Source organism: Lytechinus variegatus, chromosome 15 (assembly GCF_018143015.1).
Source record: "Lytechinus variegatus isolate NC3 chromosome 15, Lvar_3.0, whole genome shotgun sequence".
NCBI lineage: Eukaryota > Metazoa > Echinodermata > Echinoidea > Temnopleuroida > Toxopneustidae > Lytechinus > Lytechinus variegatus.
Genome location: NC_054754.1, coordinates 24,911,845 through 24,918,063, shown reverse-complemented (window position 1 = coordinate 24,918,063; position 6,219 = coordinate 24,911,845).

The following is a 6,219-nucleotide window of genomic DNA, read 5'->3' as shown; positions in this document are numbered from 1 at the left end:
ATCCCATGATGTCAGAACTATTTCAGCTCTCCTCATTTTAATACAACAGATATCCTTTTAGATAGTCATTTGGCACTGTCTTACATAAAATACTCAACCTCATGTGATGAGAAAAACGCAAAAGTTAGGCTTAATCACTGAAATCTTAGATTGTCATAATAGCATTTGTTAATTATGTCTCTACTTGATATATTTAACGTTTCTAAGAAATCAAATGTGCGCATTTCATGATCAATTATGATTAGGATTTCTTATTACATTCCATATTTATTATTTGTAATAAACATCAATGTAGATTTTGTGTGTTTCCATGGGGATGAACGTGTCGTAGTACTGTATTATGAATTATTATTGAAAGTTGTGGTTTGAGTATGGAGAGCCAAATATAGCAAATTCTTAACATTACAGGCTGAACTGATCAGCCCATTTTACACGAAAATCCTTCGTTACTGTCTGGAAATGATAACTGAAATAGAATTTCTCATCATAAAGAATGGGGACACAACACAATAAAATTAGAGATATGAAGTGTTAACTAAATCATGACATTTTTTTAGCTTTCCATAATTCTAGCTCAGTGATAGATCATGACTCGTATCATGACTGCACAAGACAGTAGTTAGATAGGAATCGTTAATAGTCATATCAGTAGATTCTAATTGAAAGAGTTTAATTGATTATTAATTGACCTCATCGTATATGTATACCAAAGTCTTTCTTTTGAATATTTCTGGGTCAAAGTGTTCTTATAGCAGTTTTAAAATGTTTGTTATAATAACAGGGAATATTCCTTGGTTATAAATATTGCGTTATTTGTAGATTGTAACGTTACATTTCATTGTGGACATATTTCTAACTCGTGTGAATTAATATTGATCAAACTTAATGTGTGACAAGATGAATATAAATACCAATGATAACAACATTAATGGTAATGATATGAAATAAAACTTTAACAAAAAATGAAAACAATTTGCGATTGTAATGTTATTTTAGGTCCTCAAACACGAATTTTCACGTGCATATTATTGTTTGTTGCAGATTAATTTTGACATTTTTATAAAATTTTGTGCAATCTTAGTAGACATATGGAACGTAGAAAAGTGCATTATTGTGTAGAAAGCTGTATCGTAAGAAGATGACAATAATGCTCAAATAATAAAATCAGAGTGCATTTGACAATTTTTAGAAATGTTAGCTTTCTGATGTAATTTTATTTTGATCTAAGCAATTTATTAACAATAGGATTGGCATGGTTATCATCATTGTATAGGCCTGAATCAAAGTGGATTTACCAAAATATATCAAGAAATATTGTCGAACGATGAATTGAAATGAAATAAAGCCTCTATTTACGTAGTTACACAATTGTTTCACCGCATCCGTTTGTCCATGTTTCTTTACAGGACATGTTTATACATGATTATATACTACTTTTAATATTGCATTAATTGAGAGTTCATAAACATCATTAACGCGCATTTAATGATGACTCACAACGTAGAAACAAACTATCGAGCTCCCCCCCCCCAAAAAAAAAAAATAAATAATAATAATAATAATTTAAATAAAAATCGAGAATCGTCAATGCTTCATCATAAATCAGTCACGAATAGGCCCTATGTCAATATTTGAATATTAAATGACACGTAATTAATAAGCTTAGTTACTCCTCTTTCATCTCATGTATACTTAATGCAATGTATACTTAATTTTTGAAGATTTTTTTTTCAAAAAGGCAATTTGGAGAACTGTAACTTAAATTAAACGAGAAAAATCACGTCTCGAAAGTTCTATACAGTCTGCATTTAAATGCTATCCCAATCAACATGATCAATGGCAAATGACCTAAGAATAACAAAGTTCTCTTTTCTTTATGTCATTGCCATGCAATGGGTGATTTCAAGTCAGGTGTTGGCATTGAAGTTGGAAGTTTGATTGCTTCTCCAACCTCCAAGACCTATTCTGAGTTTGTAAAAGTGATACAGATCACATTATTGACATCTCAAAAACTATTGAGTGAATTTTCATCTTCATTTTATGTTTGGTGTTATACTCGTTTAAAAAATGACCTAACACCAACACCAATAGGTCAACACTGAACTTGAAATCACCCAATGTGCAGTCAAGATGAGGGAAAACCTTTTATAAGTCTAAACAAACAGAGCACTGCCGCCGATCATTACACAAATTTGTAATTATGGACAGGTGTCAAGAAATGGCAGAAAATAAAGTTTCTGGATCAGCGATCCGTCATATAATTTTCTTCATTTCATACTCAGTCAACATTTTTCTGATTTCAACATGACACAGTAAATGACTCTGGCGTATAGACTGATGTTCCATCATCAAAAAATATAAAATAATGAGAGAAAGAAAAGTGGTGAATATGATACCATTTTCTAAAATCATTGTACAAACGATGATATAATTTCTTTATTCAAGAAAAGTAGCAAATAAGATACAAATACGATACAATTTTCAATATATTCAACACTTTTCAAAGTAAATAAAATAAGTATCGAAATTGGCAATTGTATACCAGGGAGCGTTTCATCAATATTTTCATCCGACAAGTTGTCAGATCTGACATCTTTCCATGATTTTGATTGGCCGAGAGGCACTGTTCCTATGGTAACTGTCGGATAAAATGGGACTTGTCGGATAAAACGTCCGACAAGTCCTTTCATGAAACACCCCCAGGTCTATCATGTCCATTGCAAGGGCAAATGGCAGGTTTTGCATGATACGAGTATTTAACATATAGATAAATACAATACAATATTACATTTGAAAGACATGGAAAGAGAAAGATAATAAAAATACATCGACGTGATGTTATCTGATTGGCTGAGGGAGAGATAGAGGGGGGGGGGTAAAGAAGGGAGGAGGGGGAGGGGAAGGAGGATGGAAGAGAGAAAGGAGAGACAGAGAGAAAGAAAGAGGTTGGGATGGATAAACTTTGTTTTAACACAATTATGAACATGATAAATACGAAAGAGTGTGGTGTGGGTTCAAGAGTGGAAAAGTCAACATTATTGCATTCATTATACATGCATATATTACATTTTATTCAAAACTGTCGTAACATTCACAGAGTATTATACTCTAGACATTCCCATACCTGTTATTATGATGCGAGAATTGGTTGTGTACAAGTTCTTTGATTTTGATTGTAGAGTTGCATTCATCTAGTGGTGATGCAAGTAATTATTTGAAGTCAATTGCAAATATTTTTTTCTAGTTTACAATAGATAATTCTGACTATAAATATATATCAATTAAATTTTTCCTTTGGAAACACCGTACTTTCACTTGCCTTTACTCTAAACTACAATTGCATCTTTACTTGCATCAGCTTTCGATCCATAACTTATCTTTTGCCGATAACTCTATAACCATATATAATTATTTTAGAATATGAATTATTCTTAAACCAGACCCTTTTTACCTTGACCTGTATTTCAAATATTTGTGTATTGTAAATTGCGCGTGAACCATGAATACCTGAGTTAAAATAATTCCTCATGTTGACATGTTTTCATCATCTTTTTTTTTTGTTGTTCTCTCTATATATAAAATTATGTGGAGCGTTGTGGCCCAGTGGATTAGTCTCCGGACTCTGAAACAGAGGGTCGTGGGGTCGAATCCCAACCATTGCGTAATTTCCTTCAGCAAGAAATTGATCCACAATGTGCTGCACTCAACCCAGGTGAGGTAAATGGGTACCTGGCAGGAATTTATTCCTTGAAACGCAGCGCGCGTAACAGCCGCACTGCTAAAGCCAGGGTAATTATGCTGCATATAGTAATATAATAATAACTTAAACTTATATAGCGCTTTTCATGAAATCATATCAAAGCGCTTTAAAATGTAGAACATACAAAATATCCAAATTAGAAATCATTAAACTAAGAGAGAGAGAGAGAAAAAAACAAGGACACTGTAAATGGGGCGATGAGACTGATAAAGTAAGTATTAAGCGCTATACAGTGCGTCCCAGAAAAAACGAAACCGAGATTTAGCGATCATTTATCATTACTTAATCATAAATAAAATAGACAAATGACCTACCAATTTAAAGCTTAGAATCTCCTCTTTCATCTGATATTACTTCGATTATTTCTCATTCACGCATGAGTGAGCAAATGCAATTTGAAGAAAGGATATCAAAAACTCATTTGGCGGGGGGTATCTGGGTTTCAAAAAGAAAACCACATTTTTGAAAAGTTCAATATCCCCTCTTTAATTTGATACCTAAATTACAGAAAATGGTCACGAAATAACAAAGTTCTGGTCATTTGAAATAAGGCTTGAATTTCAATAATTTCATAAAATGAAGAGGTTCTCCAGGCTGACTTGCAAACTCTCTCGACACTCTGTTTTGTTGACGATCAGCCATGCATTAAATCTTTTGTTCACCATGCGAAAGCTTCTATGGGAAACCGGTGAAAACACGTTTATCTCATGAAATTATGGAAATACAAGCCTTATTTCAAATGAACAGAACTTTTTTATTTCTTGACCATTTTCTGTAATTTTGGTACCAAATTAAAGATCAGATATTAAACTTTTCAGAAATGTGGTTTTCTTTTTGAAACCCAGATACCCCCCGCCAAATGAGTTTTTTGCATCCTTTCTTCAAATTGTTTTTGCTCACTCATGCATGAATAAGAAATAACTTAAGTAATATCAGATGAAAGAGGAGATTCTAAGCTTTAAATTGGTAGGTTATTTGTCTATTCTTTTTATGATTAAGTTATTATAAATGATCGCTAAATCTCGGTTTCGTTTATTCTGGGACGCACTGTATAAGCAAGTATAATTATATATACATGTGTGTAAACCAGTGAAAAAGAATTTATTTTATGGACAATAAAGTTATTCAATTCAATAGATCAATATTAGCTGCAGCAAATCACTTCTTGTTGTAAGAAGCATCACCGAGGTTAGTAATAAATAACTAAAATCACAATTAATTCAAAAATATGATTGATTGAGCTACCGGAAGTAGATTTGCAATAGATCAATAGTTTCTTGCAACACTTACTTTACCAATCCCCTATCTGCCCTGTTTGTTCCCAGACTTCTAGTCTCGAGTTTTGTGAGTCTCGAGCTTCGAGTCTCGAGTTTCCAAAATTAAATTGGAACTAGTTACTAAAGACTCTCGCTTTTAATTGCTTTTCAGCCGCTCTTGTCTCACGTATTTTCGAAATCTTTCTGTCATGCACGTAAAAAAACGTTTACTCTGATGCCGCTAAAATCATCTAATGAAATATAGAGAAATGACATTGATATGTTGCAAGATTCTAATTCGTTTGAAAGAAATTGATTTGGGCAAAATGTGCTTACCCTTTTCCCAGATAATGTTTTTACTGCAAAGCCAACTTTGTGATTAAAACAATGATTAAACTTCTCGATTGGACGATTATAAAATGACACGCAGTTAGAGTATTAAAGCATGAGAAATATTTTGCCTCCCGCGATTAATACAGAAATTATGACTAAATCCATTGCGAATAAACTGAATTAAAAAAAGTCTATAATGACATATACAAAATCGTTAAATACACGTTTTCGCCAATAGGAGAAATAAATTTCATTGATTTGTAAATAGAACGTCAAGATCTATCTACTATCATGACTATAAACAAAGGATCAGAAATCGGATGGGAAAGACGATACTCTAATTTTCACATAATTCGAGTTATAAGCATTGTCCTTTATTTACCGTAGGAGCAATAAATTTCGTTGATTTGTAAATAGAATATCAAGATCTATCTACTATAGACAAAGGATCAGAAATCGGAAGATAGACGATACTCGAATTTTCACATACTTCGAGTTACAGGAGTTGTCCTTTAATACTGTAATAGCAATAAATATGGTTAAATTGTAAATAGAGTATTATACAAGGTCTATCTAGTATGGCAGGGTATCCTATTACCGGACACGTTTATTTCAGTGCTTTTAAAATGAAAACTAGAGGAAAGACAGTCAAGAAAAATTATCACTTGCTATTCCAAATATTATGAAAATTATGAATTTGATAAAATTATTTTATATTTACCAACCTTTTTCGCATTTGCCGCATAACCCTCCACAAAAAAGTTATTTTCGTGCGTGACAAATGACATCATGATTCCGGACGCAAATCGGGCCCATATGAGAAAATATATTAATTGTTAATTCAAAACCATGTTATATGACAATTTGAGC